Below are 20999 nucleotides of genomic sequence, written 5' to 3'. Positions count from 1 at the left end.
CTACTCCAAATAAATAAATGCACAAAGGTTTTCATCCCACTCACATGATGTATGGACTACTTTGGGTCCATGGATCCCAGATGATAACTTAGTTGTCCTAAGTTAACTTAGAGATCATCTAATTCTAAAAGTTTATACAACAGTAATAAGATCAAAACAATATTAGAGGATAAAGGGTAAATCTAATATTCTAATTTTTCAGTTGTGCCAACTGAACCTTAGAGAATTAAGGTGTCTCCTTCATATTCAACAAGCCTATCCTTTTCCCATTTGGGGCTATTGCAAATCACTAATATACCTCTCATCTTCTCATTTGTTCTTTGTATTTGAGCAACCAGTGCTAACCCAAGCTTAGCCCAAGTCACTAGAAAAGTGTTTCCTGTCTTTGAAAACAAACTACTGGGACAATGTCATCAATATTTTGATTTTTGAAACTTTTATTTTATCTTGAGGAGAGTGTGTGTTAACTACTAATGTGTTTTCATGCCCATGAGGAATAGCATATTTGAAAGGAATACAGTATTAATTTTGACCTCCCAGCAATGCATTCTTTAAAATTCAACATAAGCGTCTTTCCTAATCTCTTTCCCTTTGCTTCTCCTTTCTGGTTAGTACTTCTAAAGCAAGTTAATTGAGATTGATAAAGCAAAACTGTTAGATATTTATAAATCAGAAGCGGTAATTTGTAACTGTGTCTGATCCACAAGAGAGTTTAGTGAGTAGGTAAAGGAGAGACAGAGAAAGGTGTTTAATATCGTACATTTTCGTGGAAATTATGTTAAGGACAAGCTTCCATGCTGGCGAGAACCTCACTTAAACTGAATTCAGAATCACAAGACCATTCAAAATTCACCTTCACTGTACATATTGGGGTTTATTGTTGGTTAAATAATTAGGTAGGCAGATATCTGGGTACAGGGAAAGTATGGAAGGAATGCTACTGACAGAAGCATAAGCAGTCATATATCATGTATAAGAGCTGTTTCAGAATACTGTTATTCTGAGCTCCAGTAAATTACCTGTGCTGAGAGAAAACAGGCTGAGTTAATAATAAGAGGGTTTTTTGTTTGTTTGTTTTTTGGTTTTTTTCCCCAAAATCTTCCAGAAGTCCTGTGCTGGGACACTGAACCACATTGAATTGAAGAGTCTGAGTATTATCAACAATTTTAGTTGAAAGACTAAATATCATCTGATGTCAAATAAAAAATATTAGCCTATGATTGAGGTTGTGAGGTTTTCTCAATTACTGATGCTGAGCATGTGAAGTAGAGAAGTCAGGTTTCTTATGAGGTCCTGAATTTCCCAACCATTGAAAGATTAGGAGTGATTCAGGACATTTCTCTGATTTGCCAGAAACTTCTAAGGAGCCACTCCATATAAATAAATGCACGAAGGTTTTCATCCAACTCAAATGATGTATGGACTAGTTTGGGTGATCGCTAAAGTTAACTTAGAGATCATCTAATTCTAAAAGTTTATACAGTAGTAATAAGATCAAAACCATATTAGAGGATAAAGGGTAAATCTAATATTCTACTTTTATAGTTGTGCCAAATGAACGTTAGAGAATTAAGGTGTCTCCTTCATATTCAACAAGTCTATCCTTTTCCCATTTGGTGCTATTGCACTTCACTAATATACCTCTCATCTTCTCATTTGTTTTTTATATTTGAGCAACCAGTGCCAATCGAAGCCTAGCCCAACTTGCTAGAAAATATTTTTGGCTTTGAGTGCTGCTATGATTGTGCTCACAACAAAAATGAATCTGAGAGAGAACAGAGAAAGAAATGGAAAATCAAATCAATGGAATTAAAGGAAAGATCTAGGACAATCTTTAAAAATCCATTAGCCGGCATAATTGGAAGTTATATGCATTCTTAGGAACTAGTCATGTTGTTCTTGTTCTCACTTTTCTCTGTTTCACTCAGAAATAGCCGTTCTCATTAAATTGAATTGTGATGTTGTTGTCACTATTGGGCTTAGGCATTCTATCCAAAAATAATTGATTGTTAAGTGATGAATGAGATGATTCACACACAAACTACAGTTTGTAAGGTAACTAATACATTGAGTTTTTAAAAAGTATGTATACGCAGTGTGTCCATTTTGAGTTTTATTTTAGTAGGATTTTACAGATCTATTTTGCATTTAATAAGATAAAAATTAGGCAGCTGAGTACCAGTTTCATATGCAAATAGCATTAAGAGAAAGATTTTTTTTAAAAGACAGAGTTTAACCTTTTTTGAGAATACACCTGCTGTGCTTTCATGTAAACATTTTTATATTTAAAAGTTAATTAAAAACCATTGTTTTTTTTGTTTTTTTGTTTTGAGATGGAGTTTCACTCCTGTTGCCCAGGCTGGAGTACAATGGCACGATCTAGGCTGACTGAAACTTTCGCCTCCCAAGTTCAAGCAATTCTCCTGCTTCAGACTACTGAGTAGCTGGAACTACAGGCATGTACCACCATGCCTGGCTAATTTTTTGTATTTTTAGTAGAGACGGGTTTCGTCATGTTGGGCAGGCTGGTCTCGAACTTCTGACCTCAGGTGATTCGCCCGCCTCAGCCTCCCAAAGTGCTGGGATTACAGGTATGAGCCACTGCTCCTGGCCTGTAATCATCCTTAATCTAGTAAAGATAAATACAAGGGTCTTAAAGTTTCTTCTCTAATTCCTGAACAATACTTAGGGATTTGGTATAAAATATTCAGAAGCTGCATCAACAAATTTTTACATTGTGGTTTTAGATAAAAAGAAGGCTCAATTTCAAAAATGCTGAGTGAGTGATAGGACAGTGTGATATTTCAGATAGATTGAAATCTTTCTGTCAAGAAATCTTACAAATTCGGCCGGGCACGGTGGCTCACGCCTGTAATCCCAGCACTTTGGGAGGCCAAGGCGGGTGGATCATGAGGTCAGGAGATCGAGACCATCCTGGCTAACACAGTGAAACTCCGTCTCTACTAAAAATACAAAAAAGTAGCCGGGCGCGGTGGCGGGTGCCCGTATTCCCAGCTACTCAGGAGGCTGAGGCAGGAGAATGGCGTGAACCCGGGAGGCAGAGCTTGCAGTGAGCCAAGACGGAGCCACTGCACTCCAGTCTGGGCGACAGAGTGAGACTGTCTCAAAAAAAAAAAAAAAAAAAAAAAGATATCTTACAAATTCCACCCTTTCCTTTGACCTCTTTAGAAATCATACCTGCATGCAAGTGAAGGATTGTGACATTAAAGAAAAAAAACTTGGATCATCTCTAGTTGTAAAATATTAAAGGCATCCAAAGATATGATATTTAAAATTTTCATTTAAGCAAATTATATCTGATATACTTCATATCTTACTCTGTTTTAGTTGCCTGAGTTTTCTCAGATATTTTTAAAGTTACTTTATTGAGATATGATTGACCATATAAAAAAGCTATCCCTATTTAATCTATATGACTTGAAGATTTTGGAGATAAGTGTACACCCAGGAAATCATCATCACAATATATGCCATAAACATATCCATTACCTCCAAAAGTTTCCTCCTGCCCTCTTTATTTATTGTTACTTTTCTGTCATAAGAAGGGATAACAGAAGATACACCCTTTAGCAAATTGGAAAGTATACAATGTAAAATAAACTATAGGCACTATACTGTATAGTAAATCTCCAGGACTTATTTATCTTGCATCACTGAAACTTTGTACCCTTTGACTAATTTTGTGTCCTTTGACCAACAACCTTCACACCATAAAAATATTTGTTAAATAGCTTGATTTAATTATCCCACACACACATTGTACACACATATTATGTTTTACATTATATATACAATTTTACTGTTATATGTTTATACAAGTAATTATGCTCATAATGAAAAATAAGGAAACAATAAAAAGTATTGGATTGGGAATCAATGCAGAATTAGGTTCAAATCTTGATTATCTCTTCAATTATTTTTGTGACAATGGGCAAGATTTACTTCTCTGGATCTCTTCTTCATCTGTAAGTTTAGAGTTTTGGGTTAGGTGAGCTTTAAAGTTTCTTTTAGCTCTTAATTATACAAATTATTTCTCAAATAATTATAATTATTCCCTGGAAAATTCTTAGAGAAGGATTTTTGTAAATGAATATTTAAAAAATCACACAGGACAGGAGAATAAAATATGTAATTTCAAGTTTTAATAATTAAAATCAGATTTATTTCCTAAAGTATTAATACCTTGGATTATGGGGAAGTATTTGCTCTGAGATTCTAAAAGAAGTCAGTATCTGTTTTTTCATGATATTTTTGGAAAAGTCCACTAAAGACCTCCTGATGCTACTCTTTCATTTTGGTAAATATTAAACCTCACTACATAATCTAAGACTGTAACTGTGTGTTAGAAATTCCTAGTTTATGCTTTTCCTTGTATCTTGGGTTCTCTTCCTTGACCTTAACATGTCCATTTAATGAAACCCGCTCAAATTTGAGGTAGGTTTAATTTGTTTCTCACAAATCTCCTATATCTGCTTTTACTTATGTTCTTACACCTCTGAATTCTCTTGGCCTCTTGTCCTAGGGCACCTCAGCATAAGCCTCCTTTGTTAGTAATATGTTATATTAATGCCTTAAGGCCTTGAACTATTCACTCATCCTGAAATACTTTCTTCAGATCTTTCTGACTGGCTTTTTCTTGTTATCCAGGTCTTAGTTTATATTCTACTGCTGCAGTAAGCTCTCTGATCATCTAACGTAAAGTAACTTCCCAGTTACTGTCTATTTTATTGTGATGTTTTACTTTCTTCATAGCAGTATTTAAAGTTATTTTATGTATGTCTCTCTCATTAAAATGTAAGTTTCCTGGAGACAAAAGATGCCCAATAAATATGTAAGTAACGACGATAATTTTTTGCATGTGTGCATTTTATTCATTTTGCTGGAGAAGGCATTCACCTTCGAATAGAGTTACTTCTGTTTCATTTCTTTTATCTTCTGCAATATCTGATGTATGGTCTTGCACACCAGAAATTCTCTGTAGATATTCTTAATGGAATTATGTTAATGTGGAAGAAAAAAAAAGTAGAAAATTGGAGCTGTTACTCTCATTCTATTTGCCAAATGTAGTTTCTACTGTAACATCATTTCATTTCGTGGGTTCTTGATTTGATAAAAAAATAAAGAAAAGAAAGAGAATCCCACAGTTTTAACATGCTTATTTAAAAATCCATATCAAGGCCAAGCAATTGCATGCCCAAAGGAAACCTTGATTTAATAGTTTTCTAAAAAGATGTCCATATCTATTTAACTGCCATTCAGAAAAATCATGAGTTTATTTAAATAAAAGGTATTTAGAACTACAGTTCTTATGATAAACCTACAAATATAATTATTTATTAATATAACTAGGAACAAATTTTATAGACCTTATATAATCACAGAATAATCAATCCACCAGAAATGTAACTTTTTTTAACTAATGATTTTGAAATGTCAAATGATATATAATGCTTTAATTGATCTAGGCTATTCAGAAACACCTAAGTCATTGTGACTGTATAAAAGAAAAGCAGAAGATTTGTAAAGTGTCTAGTTCATTTTTACGTCAACAGGAGAATAAATGAAAGCAATGTTTTATTTATTCAACATAAACTGGACTGGATTAAGGTCAGACTTGCTACTTTGAAGTTAAATTTACTATAAAATTGATTCGTTTTTACTATAAAATTCATTAGAATGTGAGAACAAGGAGGGATTCTAACAGTCATTCAAATGAGGTTATTATAGGTGAGGAAACTGAACTAAAACAATCTATTCAATTTTGTAAGACTAGCTACTCTAGATTAGTTCAGCTTTAAAGGTTGGCTAGATGTCCAGATGTAAGCACCTGCCTCTTACTCCAAAATATAGCCTTTGACTCCTATTTCAAGGGACACGAAAGAGTAAAATTCTGTAACAGGTACTCAGCAGGGTTGGAAGCTAATAGGTTTTGGACTCATCTATTACATATCAAGAAAAGGATCTCTAGTTTATAATAATATATTGTAATCAAATCAATACAGTAATATTAAAATTATATCAAGTTCTGAAAAATATCTTTGTATATTTGGGAGACACTTGTGGATCTAATACTGCTTTCTTTATGAAATTTAATAAGATTTACATTGTCTATGATGACTAACATTCTGGTTATCAGAATGCAAAGTAGCAGAGAAGTATGTAAAGGTACTGCTTTAATGTGTGTATTAGTAGGAATTATTTCAGTTGCAAAAGGTAAGAATTCAGCTCAAATTAGTTTATACAAAAGTAACTCACTGGCTGGGAAGAAAAGAATAGCTTCAAGTTGAAAGCAAGAGATATAGAAAAACAAAGCACCTAGGGCAGGAATTATGCACTCAGAATTGCTAAAATCTTATCTCTCTCTTTTGTTATCTGTGCTTAGCTTCATTCTTCATATTTTAAATAAGATACAGCCCCTGGCCATTCCAGTAATATTTCCTCTCAGTTTAGCAACACTGCCCTTTCCCTTAAAGGGCAACAGCTTATTTATTCCAGGTTCTGTAGATTAATATTAAGGAAGGTCTTGAATTGGCACAGCTTAGGATATTTGTTGGAACAGGGGAATAGAGAATTCCTGTAACAAGATAACATGACTGAAATGTTCACAAAAACCACATGCCACTGGGGAATAGTGATCCTACCTCTCAAAAGATGCTACATTGTAAAAAAATGCAACGCTAAGAAAACATACCCCTTAGAATATTTTTGATAATGGAATTTGCCATGCTAATGTCCCATAAGTTAGTTGTTACAGAGGTGGCATTGTCAATTTCCGGTATTGCCCTTATGCAGCTTACTAGTTTACAAAGATTAAAAAATGATAAAACCTAATATTGGTGGAGGTGAAGTGAGAGGGGCCTTCATATAACTCTGGAGGAAGTGTAAATTGGTAAAACCTTTTTGTAAAGCAATTGGATAAAATATCAAGAAAATTAAAATAGTTCACACTTGTAGATATGGTAATTCCACTTCTAAAAGGAAAATCTAATAACATAATTAAAATGTGGGTCGGTGCCGGGGGTGGTGGAGAATGAAAGAACACACAAAAGACAAAGACACACAGAGAACATGGCGGCCGCGCTCAGAGCCTCCGCCTCACTTTATTTATACTCCATAAACCCCATGTCAGCAGAAAGAATGCAATGCAAAACAAACTTTCTTTTCCCTGATGTAACCTTCTACTCAGTTCTTTGTTTCTATGCCCTTCCTTATCTGTCCGCCTTCTTGGCGCCTACAGGAGTTCATTAAAAGTTCAATTGGAGATACTGTCCTTGAGCCCTATCTATTCTCAGCATACTGTTTTCAAAGGCCCCTGCATGTGGGTACATATTTGTGTGTAATGTTTTATGTAATTTGAGTATTAGAAACAAAATCAATATTCAGTAACGTTTACTCTGTTAAATATAAATATAATCATGTACCACATAAGGATGTTTCAGTCAAGACAGGTGACATATACAGGCCAATAAGAGTATAACACTGTATTTTTACTGTTCATTTTCTACGATCAGATACACAGATGCTTACATTGTGCAACAGCTGCCTACACTATTCAGCACAATAATGTGCTATACAGTTTTGTAGCCTCTAGGCTATGCCATCTAGCCTAATTGCATAGCAGACTATAACATCTACATTTGTGTAAGTATACTCTGTGATGTTCACATAATGAGGAAATCACCTAATGACACACTTTGCAGAAGGCACCCCATTGTTAAATAACGCATGACTGAATGTGATAGGCTACTATGCAGATTACACCTAATACCCTCACATGATTTTAATAATATACTGTCATTGCAAACTTGAAAGGAAACAACTTCCTTTTTAAGTTGTTGCCAATGATGTAAATTCATGCAAACTCATTGGATAAAATTACATATATGTATCATAAAACTATATATCAAAATTAAAAATGCAAATATGACCTAGAAATTTTATTTTTAGGAATTTATCTCATAGATATTCTAGTATATACTCAAATAATGTTCACAGCAATACTGTTTGCAATAGAAAATGTCTGGAAATAAGTCAAATTTCCGACAATGAGTGACATATTGAATAAATTCTGCCATTAGAAAGGAATAATTTATATATTAATCTGCAAAATATGTTAAATGAAAAAGCAAAAGTTCAAACACTGTCTATATAGTAGACCCTCATTTCTCTAGAAATAGATAACAGTTGTGTAGTAGACATGACTGTGTTCACTAACAGCTAGTTCTCTCCCTGGACATACAGAAGATTATAGTTCCCATACTTCTTGCAGTTAACTGAAGCCAGGAAACTAGGTCTGGCAAATACAATGAGTGCGACTGACTTTTGAGCTGACAAAAACGAAAAGCCCTTTTTAAATTCTGCCAGTATGCATGCACAGAGTCTTGTGTTGAAAATGTAGAGCCACAGGGTAAAAGCAGCTTGAATGGCTGACTCATATACAAGGACAACTGGCTGACAGTCACCAGGACTATCAAGAAGTTTGCAGAAACAAGAAATAAACTTTTACTGTTTTAAACTGTTGTGAATTTTGGGTTTTGTTTGCCACCAAATAAACCTAGTCTATTCTGATTGTTGTAAGTGGTCAATTTGGGAAGTCAGATATATTTAAAATTGGCTTACTGCTATAACATATACAGTCCAAATTACATAATGGCTCAAATGCAATAGAAGTCTCTTTTTGCTCACATATCGCTTCATTGAGATTCTACATTAATTGTAATGATGAGGGTGGGGGTGTCTTATGTCGTACAGTTGTCACCCAGGATGACCGACTTTGTAACATTTTTTCCCACTGACTTCCAAAGTTCTCATAGATAGCAAAATTCATTTGGAAGAAGAAGGAGAAGGAGCATGGAGAATTGCAGATGGAGATTTTTATGGGAAGGCTTGGAGGTTGCACATTACTACTTTTACTTGTTGGCTAGGAATCTATCACGTGGTGACACCTAAGTGCCAGTGAGTCTGACAATGCGGCAATTTGGTTGCGTGCCATGGTAAGAGGCAAAACATTTTGCTCGATAGTTACCAGTTTTTGCCACAGATGAAGGGATTTTTCATTGTATAATTAGTTATTACTGTTTGAATTTAAAAGAGGAAAATATCATTTTCAAATAAAAATGCAAAAGTGGCACAAAAAATTCTTATTTTTTTTGCTTTAATTTTGTGCATTTATTTGGCTATTATTAAAGTAAATAATGCTCTTTACAGAAAATGTAGAAAGTAACACAAAAGCAAAATAAGCAGAAAAAGTCATCCAATAACCCCCATGATTCCAGCATAATAATCTTTTTTAAGGTAACTGAAATGACCATCCTTCTTTTACAATTGCAAATGCTAACCCCCAGGGATTTTAAGAAATTTGTCAGCTCTAGTAAGCGGTAGAGCACAGAGAAAAGAAAAGCCAGGGAAGCTTTTAGAGAGCAGGAGGCAAGAAAGAAAATGACTTATGAATGTGGAAACGCAATTGACAAATGATTTTAAAATTTTGCAGGTTTAATTGCACGGAGAGAGGGAGCATAGAACAGGAGAAATACACCACAGCAACAGAGGTAAGGACCTCCGCTTTAGAGATTTCCCATTTTATTACAGTTATATTTCCATTTAGATATGTTATTTATATATTAAGGTGTAACTGTCCAATAGGCAGTATGAACCTGGGTTCTGGATGAAGACCGATCAGGATATTGTGTCAATGACAGTAGTTGAAGGCACTGGTATTAAAGGTTGTAGAGAGAGTTGTGATGAGCCAGAATCTTGAGCAATTTAAGAGTTAGATGTTGCACAGATTGTTGAAGGCTAGAATTGTTTTTTTTTTGTTGTTGTTGTTGTTTGTTTGTTTCTTTTCTTAAAGCCCTGGCCCATTTCCCTGAAGAGCTCTCACTGGAAAAGTCATAGTTGGATATGGCGTGAGAAGCTAGCCAGGATTCTAAATGGTGAATGTGGCCACCAGTTGGCTGCCTGGTATAAAATACATCCAGGTGTTGAATTCTCCTGAGTCCCAAGGCTAACTATTATTCTTAACTATTGTGTGCATCCATTCCTATAAATATTAGAAGACTGGGAACTCAGATAGCTTATTTTGCTCCTGAATCTGTTACTAAGTAGCTACACGAACTAAAAAACTAATTTTTCCAACCAGGGCTTAGATTCCCTCATATCTAAAATGAGAAGAATAGACTAAATAATCTCTAACTACCCAGCTCTGAAACCCAGACTCTATGATAAGAATAAGCATTTTCCCAAACTCCCAAACTTAGTATTTTTTTATAGAAATGATTACTTTCTTCTTCATCCCCTGGTCATCTGCATAAACATCTTATCCATCCTCTAGACAATAACCATGATAGGGCAGAAAATCAATAATTTTCTCTGTGTCTTCTGTGGAATTTAACACAGAACATTGAAAATAGTAGCAATTAATAAAAATTTAAACAATAAACAATAACATACATTTTTAAACTGAAAGCTTTGTGCTCTGTGCTGATTTCTCTGATGATAACACGTTAAAGTTTGAAGCAGTGGTCATGAAAATGATCTTCTAGAACCATCATAATTAAAGTGTGGTGCTCCCTCTGTAATTATAAAATAAGGTTTGAGTGGCCACACAATGCCTTTCATACCTAGAATTCTAACAGATTAAAAACTTTCTTAACATACAGCTCTAGGATCTATGACCTGGAGACATCTCCTTCTTGGATATTGTACATAGAGTGGTGATCTTCATTTATATTCATTCACTGAAGCCTTGGCTTTATGCTGCTTTGACAGCTTGTCAGGAATAAATCTTGTCAAGAAGGGCATTCTCTTTGGAGATTTTTATATAGCTTGTGTTGCTAGAAAGAAAAACATAGCAAGCTTGTTTAATCCAATTAATGAAGATCTGCAGGCTGTCTTGTGCAGCCGGTCAACTGGCAATGAAGGAAGTTAATTTTAAGGTCTATGAAAGCCTCCCATTTGTGGTGACAAACTCAGGAACTCAACAACTACTGTTAACTCTCTCCAACCATTTTGTAATTTCTTTTTGCTTTTATAACTGTAGCAATAGAAAAAGTATCTTTCCTTGCATAAGCAGAAATGGTTTAGTATTTGTATAACACGTTAATAGATAATTTATCAAAGAGAAATGGTTCATTATTTGTTTAAATGCATTAATAGATAATTTATCAAAATTACTAGATAATTAATAGATAATTCTTCAACATGGATCTAATTAGATTGACTATTTGGGTTTATATATTTTTCTCTAGCATTTACCCCTTCTGTTATACAGTGCTATGAAAAAATACTAAATTTGTAGTGATAAAAGTTGGTATAAGGTGCAAAATCTAACACTTGTAGGCTGTGAATGCAAGCCATTTCACTATTTTTGGGCCTCAGTTTCTCATATATAAATTATGATAATACAGGTAGTACTATTTTTTATTGTCACAGGATGACTTTGAAGAAAACTATACAAATATTTGTGAGCTGTAAAATCCAAACATCATACAAATATAGGCGCTGCATATATGGTTTTCCCACATCAGCACTGTCAGAAAAAATACTGCCCCCAATTATTTACAATCACCAATAAAATGGAATTTTATATCTTTACTGTGTTATGCAGTTAAGGAGCCATTATCCTGCAGATATTTCCTCAGATTTTTGCCGCACTCTGTGAAGATACATTATTTTCTCCCACTTTTCTAGCTGATGAGAAAAAATATCAGGCAAAAATCTTCAGTGATTTTTCCCCAAAATACCAAGTTTCAACATTTTCTAGCACTTTAAACAACACAGACTACTTTCTACTTGTCTCATGCCACTTTAAATAGGATCATTAAGGGACACTCTCTCTGTTGAGATATTTAGACAGATCCCTTAATGAAGAAAGGCAGCAATTCAGACCAAGGTGTGGGCAAAGGATACTCCAGGATAAGGAAACACCAAGCACAAAAGGGCCTTAGCCAGGACAGAATTGTTATTTCCAAGAAATACCAACATGTCTAGTACTAATGAAGTCAAATGAATGAGAGAAGAGTGGAAGGAGAGAAAGGCAATGTCTTGAGTAGTTGTCTGACTATATAGTCTCTCGTAGACCATGATAATTGTTTGCACCTTATTCTAAGTTCAGTGAAATGTTATTGAAGTCTATGCGGGAAATCAACATGACATGATTTATGTTTTAAATGGATCATTTTAGCTCCTATGTGTGGTATGCAATTTAGCACAATACAAGCAGAGATAGGAATGGTAGGCATGACAGGGATCAAAGTAGATATACTAGTGACTTAGACTAGAGTGATAGAAATTGGGATAATGAACAATAGTCAGATTGGATAGATTTTAAGGATAATGTCAACAGTTATGTTACATTAAACATACTGCCCAAGGTAATTTATAGATTCAATGCCATCCCCATCAAGCTACCAATGACTTTCTTCACAGAATTGGAGAAAACTGTTTTAAAGTTCATATGGAACCAAAAAAGAGCCTGCATTGCCAAGACAATCCTAAGTCAAAAGAACGAAGCTGGAGGGATCACGCTACCTGACTTCAAACTATACTACAAGGCTACAGTAACCAAAACAGCATGGTACTGGTACCAAAACAGAGATATAGACCAATGGAATATACCAGAGTCCTCAGAAATAATACCACACATCTACAGCCATCTGATCTTTGACAAACATGACAAAAACAAGAAATGGGGAAAGGATTCCCTATTTAATAAATGGTCCTGGGAAAGTTGGCTAGCCATAAGTAGAAAGCTGAAACTGGATCCTTTCCTTACTCCTTATACGAAAATTAATTCAAGATGGATGAGAGACTTAAATGTTAGATCTAATACCATAAAAACCCTAGAAGAAAACCTAGGTAATACCATTCAGGACATAGGCATGGGCAAGGACTTCATGTCTAAAACACCAAAGCAATGGCAAGGAAAGCCAAAATTGACAAAGGGATCTAATTAAACTAAAGAGCTTCTGCACAGCAAAAGAAACTACCATCAGAGTGAACAGGCAACCTACAGAATGGGAGAAAATTTTTGCAATCTACTCATCTGACAAAGGGCTAATATCCAGAACCTACAAAGAACTCAAACAAATTTACAAGAAAAAAGCAAACAACCCCATCAAAAAGTGGGCAAAGGATATGAACAGACATTTCTCAAAAGAAGACATTCATACAGCCAACAGACACATGAAAAAATGCTCATCATCACTGGCCATCAGAGAAATGCAAATCAAAACCACAATGAGATACCATCTCACACCAGTTAGAATGGCGATCATTAAAAAGTCAGGAAACAACAGGTGCTGGAGAGGATGTGGAGAAATAGGAACACTTTTACACTGTTGGTGGGATTGTAAACTAGTTCAACCATTATGGAAAACAGTATGGCTATTCCTCAAGGATCTAGAACTAGAAATATCATATGACCCAGCCATCCCTTTACTGGGTATATACCCAAAGGATTATAAATCATGCTGCTATAAAGACACATGCACACGTATGTTTATTGCGGCACTATTCACAATAGCAAAGACTTGGAATCAACCCAAATGTCCACATCAGTGACAGACTGGATTAAGAAAATGTGGCACATAGACACCATGGAATACTATGCAGCCATAAAAAAGGATGAGTTTGTGTCCTTTGTAGGGACATGGATGAAGCTGGAAACCATCATTCTCAGCAAACTATCGCAAGAACAGAAAACCAAACACCGCATGTTCTCACTCATAGGTGGGAATTGAACACTGAGATCACTTGGACTCTGGAAGGGGAACATCACACACTGGGGCCTATTGTGGGGAGGGGGGAGGGGGAAAGGATGGCATTGGGAGTTATACCTGATGTAAATGACGAGTTGATGGGTGCTGACGAGTTGATGGGTGCAGCACACCAACATGGCACAAGTATACATATGTAACAAACCTGCACATTGTGCACATGTACCCTAGAACTTAAAGTATAATAATAATAATAATAATAATAAGTAGACAGCTGTTAGCATGTAAAAAAAAAAGAATTGAGAAAAGAGAGTACTAAAACTAGCTCAGGATTTTGGTATGAGCAAATTTGAATTACAACCTGAACAGAGTTGAAAACATTAAAAAATAACCATCATAAATTTTCACCACACCTTACAAGATGCATTTGTGATTTGTGGATTATTGTGTATGGATATGTGTGTTCACATGTGTTTGTGACTATCACTTAGAAATTACTTGTAAAAAATTTCACAAAATTCTGGAAATATGCAATTAAAAATAAACCATAAACTATGGCTCAAAACTCATATCATACAATTGATCTTTGCCAAGGAATTCAGCTTTTCTGTTACAGGAGAGTATTAAAAAAAATTTACCTCTAACAAGTAACTCTGAAGGGACTGGAATTAGTTTTGTAAGGGGTATGGCATACTGGAAAAAACCAGGACACAATTTTTTCTACAGATAATCATTATCAGTTTTAATTTGTTTTAATTGCATGCTTTATCTCCCTTCCAATTTAGTCATTTTAAAATTAAAAATTGATTCTGTAAAACTCATTACTATACCATCAGTGTGGCCCTTTTGTGTCAGCTACTTTTAAATCCAAGGAAGAAAATGGCTAATTTAATGAGGAAGTTTAAGAAAGAAAGAAAAGTTCAAAGAAAAATAATGAGGCACAGTTCCCTCTGGATCTGTTTCTAATGTTTAATACAAGAAAATGTCAGCAGTATTTTAAGATTCACAGAAATTATTGTGATACAGGCAACATTATATAGGCTTACACACCAACAAGAGGCTTAGCATGAGACTATCCATGGAGTAGGCAGAATATATGTTACTGACTTTTATTAAAGGCAGTGTGGTATATAGTAAATAGATTACCATTTTTCATGTTTCTTCTGCCATTGTAAGCATGTCATTCAATGGCATGATATCCTAGTCTGATGGCATTGTCAGAATCAAAAGTTCAGAGGTGAAGTAACTGGTCACAGTCTTGCATAAGCAGAAAAAAGATAAAAACATGATTTTTTTTTTTTTTTTTTTTTACCCCAAGAGCAGCATAGAGGTTGGTTAAAGCCAGCTAATGACATTTTTCCTGCACAATATTGGTCACAAAATTAGTTTATTTTGAAGAATGATATTGGAGACAGAGGTCTAAAAGAGGGGTTCTCATCCTCCTGGTATTTAAATTTTTTCCTGGCGGCTATTAAATAGTGAGAAAGACAGTCTTTGGGACTTACTCTGCTTTTGGAAGAATATAGATTAACTATGGGAAAGAAACTGAGGAAGCAAAAGCATTAATTATGTATTCTGAGAAAAGCATAGAACCTTTTCTCTACCTCCCTGAATTTCCCTTGTCTTTTCCCCCTCCTCTGATCTGAGAAAAGAAAGCTCTCTCAGAAACCTTTTGAAGGACTGGATCTTAAAAGATTTCTGCTTAAAAATGCCCGTTCCGCTCTTTCAGTGAAAAAAATACAACTTATTTTCAAAGCCCAGCATCATTATTATACATCATATGTATTTTCCATCCAAGAAGAATTATTGTTTCTTTCTCAATACTGTCATATTTGCTGTGTGTGTACATGGAAGCTGTTCTGGACCACAGGCAAACCAAGGGCATTTACCAGAGACCCACCTACTTGGTGGTTCATGAGTTCGTTTTTTTCAGTGGCTTCCATTAGAATGCCAGAAATTTTGCTTGCCTTCTTAGCCTCTTAGATGTAGCTTGTAAATCTTCAAATTCACCAAGAAAAAGCATCAGTGTACTGAATATTGCATTTACCTTTCTAGACTTTTCTCTGACATGCTGGCCTGCCAAGTCTGATGATGACCTTAGAAGATATTGAATACCTTCACATAAATCCTTTTCAATATTATTTTCATGTTTTATAGCTGTCTCAGAAGAATGGCTGATCTGAAATATGCTAGACTATCATTGACAAGAATAAAAAATATTACTGTTGGATTTTATGGTAGCAAAACAAAGCAAAAATCAGTGGTATATAAAAATATATCAAATTTCTTGAGAAAAAAGCCTACGCAAGAAACTTCATTTATGTAAGATGTAAAATCAATGAGTTTGACAGCTGTATACACCAGTAAAACCACCATCACAATAAAAAAAGTAATATTTTTCATCATTTCTCAAAGATCTTTACTATACCTTCGCAGTTAGTCCTTCCCTTGATCCTCAACTGCAAACAACAATCTACTGGATTTTTGTTACATAGATTAGTTTGCATGTTTTATAATAAGAATAATATCATATGATAATCTTCTGTGTCTTTTGTGTCTTTAGCTCAGCAAAATATTTTGAAATTCATGTATATTGTTGTATGTATCAGTAGTTTATTCCTTTGAATTGCTGATTAGTATTCCATTGAATGTGTACATTTACTTTGCACTTTATTGATTAATAATACTTTGTAAGTCTTTCTAATTTTTTTTTCCATTTTATGGATGGTTAGGAGTAGGTCATTGTGTTTTAGTTACATTTTCCTGATGACTAATGATGTTGGGTGTTTTTTAATGTATTTATTGGCTATTCATATTTTTTCTCTTGTAAATGCCTGTTCAAATATTTTGAGCATTAAAAAGTTGGGTTGTCTTCTTACTATTAAGATATAAGAGTTGTTGATATACTTTAGGCACAGTTCTTTATAAAAATATGTGTTTTAAGTATTTTCTCTCTCTTTGTATTTATTTTCTTAATTGTGTCTTGAAGAGCAAAAGTGTTAAAATTTTATAAAGCCCAATTGTGAAAGTTTCTCCTGTGATTTTCCTTAGGTGTTTGATTTAAGAAATGCTTGACTATCCCTAAGTCTCCAAGATTATGTCTAGTTTAGCTTTGTTTTTAAGTAGTAGTTATATGATTTCAGTTTTTATATTTAGGTGAATAACCCATTTAGATTAATTTTATGTGAATTAAGATTCAGATATTTTTATTTTTTTACTGACATCAAGTTGTTCCAGTGCCTTTTTTGTTTCTTTTTAGAGACAGACTCTTGCTCTGTCACCCAAGTTGGAATGCAGTGGTGCGATCATAACTCCGCAACCTCAAATTACTCAGCTCAGAAGATCCTCCTGCCTCAGCCTCCTGAATACCTACTACTCCAAGTGTGTGCCACCATGCCCAGCTAATTTCTTTTATTTTTTGTAGAGATGGGGTCTTCTTCTGTTGTGCAGGCTGGCGATGCCGCTGCCTTGGCCTCTCAAAGCACTAGAATTACAGATGTGAGTCCTTACGCCTCTCCCAGTGGCATGTTTTGGAAAGTACTTTTTCCCCTATTGAATTGCCTTGGCATTTTTGTCAAAAATCATTGTTTTATATATGTTTGGGTCTATTTCTGGATACTCTATTCTGCTCCAGCAATATACATATCTATGCTTATGCCAATATAATATTGCTGTGATTATTGCAGTGTTATTGTACTTTTTGAAGTCTGTTAGTGTATTTTTTCTGTGTTTTCTTTTGTGTAACATTCATTTTACTATTGTACAACATTTTCATTTCCACGTACATTTTAAAATCAACTTGTCACTTTGTGTAAAAGAACTTTCTAGACATTTTGTTGAGATTGCATGGAATTTATAGATCACTTTGAAGAGAATTTACATTTTAATAATATTGATTGTTCCAATGCATGAATGCGTAATATTCCTCCATTTATTTACGTTTTTGTTAATTTCTTTTATTCTCTATTTCATAGTGTAAAAGTCCTGTGTATATTTTGTTAAGTTTTTATGTAAGCATTTCATAATTTTTTGGGGGGGGTAAATGTATGTTAAATTCTTAAAATTTTATTTTCTATGTCTTTGCTGAAAGTATATAATATGCAATTAATTTTGTTTTAATGTTCTATGTTTAAACATTATAAGAAAATTGTTATGTTTATACTTAACCATACAGTCACTATCTTTCATCTTTATTCATTTAAACTTTATTCATTCCTAACATATGAATTTTTCTATATCAATTCCCTCTTCAAACCTGAATAATTTTATTTGCATTTCCCATAGTTTTACTTTGTCTGAAAATGTTTTTAACTCTGTTCTATTTTCACTAAATCTAGAATTCTAGGTTAACCATTATTTTCTTTTTCTTTCAGCATTTTAAATCTGTTGCTCCACTGTCATCTGGCCTTAATCGTTTCTGATGTCACATCCACCATCATTTGATCATTGTTCCACCATATGTAAAGTATTCATTTCTGGGTGTTTTTAAGATTTTCTTGTTCCTTTCGTCTTTGAGCAGTTTTACTGTGAGGTCCCTATACCTGTGTACATGCTTCTTTCAAATGTGTCCTATTTGGAGTTTGCTGCCCTTTAGTAATCTATAAATGTAGGCCTTTCACCAGATTTGGAAAGTTTTGGTCATCATTTCTTCAAATATTTTTTGTCTCAAACTTTTTCCTTTCTTTCTAGGACTCCAATTAACTAATTAAGGTGTTAGACCTTTTGAAATGTTCCACTGCTCTCTGGGGCTCAGTTTATATTTTTTCTTTTTTTTTTTCTTTTTTTTAGACAGAGTCTCACTCTGTCACCAGGCTGGAGAGTGCAGTGCCGTGGTCTCTGCCTCCTGGGTTCAAGCAATTTTCCTGCCTCAGCCTCCCAAGTAGCTGGGATTACAGGCACGCACCACCATGCCCAGCTAATTTTTGTATTTTTACTAGAGATGCGGTTTCACCATGTTGGCCAGGCTTGTCTTGAACTCCTGACCTCATGATCTACCTGCCTCTGCCTACCAAAGTACTAGGATTACAGGCGTGAGCCACCGCACCTGTCCCAGTTTGTATTTGTTCATAAACTTGTCTCTTTTTCAAATTGCATGATTTCTATTGATTTATATTCGGTTTTACTTAGATTCTTTTGACATCCTTATTTTAATAATTTTGCCTACCCAGAAAATTTATGTTTTTGTGTTTTTATCAATTTTAAAATTTCTTTTATGCCTTTTTATGTTTTCTACTTTTATGCCGGTATTTTCTATTTTCTATTCTTTTTTGTTCCTTCCACGTGTATCTTTCTTTACCTGATCGAGCATAGTTTTAACTCTGTTTAAAGTTCATGTCTGATAATTTGGTCATTTTTCCCCTAAAAAATGAGTCATTGTTTCCTGGCTCTTTGTATATGAAGTGATTTTTGGATTGAATTGTGGACATTATGAATGTAATTATGAATAAAAATCTAGGCTCTGGCTTTTTTCATATCACTTTAAAAAGTGTTGATGCTATTGTTTAGCAGAAAAATGACTTAAGCTCAGATTAAAGACTGTCTATATGTGATGGCAGAGGCTCAGAGTGCAGTTTAGTTCTTTAAATCTTAACTCCTGATTGCTTTCAGCTTGCTTATTCATGCATTCATCAGATGTCAAGATTTTAGGTGTTAGGTTTCTTCTTCTCTGGATTCTTCCTTTTCAGAAGCTGTTTTTGTATTTCAACTCTCTTCCTTGATTCCTCTGCCTAAAAGAGGGTGAGTTATTTTCTATCAGAGCTAGAGCCACCTCATGCCCAGTATGACTGCTGTGATTGCCTTCTGTGTCAAGCAGTTAAAAAATAACATACACACTCCAAATTTCAATGCCCACGCTGGTTACAGGCTCCAAGTTTCAATTCCCTTTCAAAAAGTTCTTGCGCAGCTTCCATCTCCAGTGTCCAGTGCCTTCAGGTTGCTCTTTTTTGAGAGTCAATAGCTCTTATTTGTGGGAAGGTTAATTTATTAGGAGCTCACTCCTCTATGCTTCAAGCAGAAATCCTCATACACATATCATGATAAAGCCAATAAAAACTCCATTTTCTATATATTTTCAGTCATTTTTTGATCAAACATTCTTTAAAATCTATTGTTCCAATGAAATAATGAAGATGGACACATCATTTTCTCTGAGATATTGTATGTGCTTGCACATTGTATTACAGTGAAAATATTTGCTGCCCTCCCTTGTTCTGCTCTGAATCCTTACCTATAAAAGTACTACTGAATCCATTACAGTGACATCAGGCTTAGCCAATTGATGTGGTTTGGCTGTGTGTCCCCACCCAAATCTCATGGCCAGCTGTAATCCCCACATGTCAGAGAAGGGACCTGGTGAAAGGTGATTGGATGGGGGCAGTTTCCCCCATGCTGTTCTTGTGATAGTGAGTGAGTTCTCATGAGATCTGATGATTTAAAGGTAGGGGGAAGGAAGTTCCCTCATAGCTTGCTCTCTCCTGCCACCATGTAAGATGTGCCTTGCTCCCCCTTCACCTTCAATCATGATTGTAAGTATCCTGAGGCCTCCCCAGCCATTCAGAATTGTGAGTCAATTAAACTTCTTTTATTTATAAATTATCCCATCTCAGGTAATTCTGCATAGTAGTGTGAAAATGGACTAATACACCAATAATACATGGACAGAAGTTATTTGGGTGACCTCCCAGCAAAATAAATTATATCTATTGCATGGCCCTACCATCTTACTTTCTTATTGCCATGAAACGATTATGTCTCAGATAGAATCTTCTTTTTATCCTTCATTCCGGAAGAAAAATGAACATGGAGCGAAGTCACAAACACCCTCCAATGCATGTGAATATGACTAAGAAATAAGTCTTTGTTGTCTTAAGTCTAAGATTGTGAGATAATTTGTTACCATAACATAGCCTAAATTACCTGGCACAGACGTGCTGTGTAACTTAGCCTAAGCTGACAGATAGTTATGTGTAAGTCTGAGATTGAAGAAGAGGAGATGAAATCACTCCCTCTATGTATTAACAACACAAACGGCAATAACAATAAAAAGCAATAGTTTCACTAAATAAGTTTATATTTCTTCTGAGGAAGCATGAAGTGGAATAGTAGACAAAACTCTATACTAATTTATGAGATGAGCCAAATTCTATCCCTTGTTTAGATACTAATTCATGGCATTACTCTTTGAAATGCCATGCTCTTGGAAATGCTCTTTGAAATACACCTCTTTACCCTTGGATATACTCATCTGTTTAATAATAATGTTGC

At 34.7% G+C, this 20999-nt stretch overlaps 1 long non-coding RNA gene across 1 annotated transcript in view; it reads left to right on the top strand.

The window, feature by feature from the left end:
- The window catches only part of LOC135969590 (uncharacterized), a 29321-nt gene extending 10100 nt beyond the window's left edge, over window positions 1–19221 (top strand). Inside the window, exons 3-5 of the long non-coding RNA XR_010584861.2 lie at window positions 9512–9569; window positions 16996–17234; window positions 18110–19221. This is a non-coding gene — a long non-coding RNA (uncharacterized lncRNA). The remainder of the gene's footprint in view (window positions 1–9511; window positions 9570–16995; window positions 17235–18109) is intronic.
- Window positions 19222–20999: the final 1778 nt, after the last annotated feature.

This window comes from Macaca fascicularis, chromosome 2 (genome assembly GCF_037993035.2).
Source record: "Macaca fascicularis isolate 582-1 chromosome 2, T2T-MFA8v1.1".
Classification (NCBI taxonomy): domain Eukaryota; kingdom Metazoa; phylum Chordata; class Mammalia; order Primates; family Cercopithecidae; genus Macaca; species Macaca fascicularis.
This window is presented reverse-complemented; position numbering and strand designations above follow the sequence as displayed.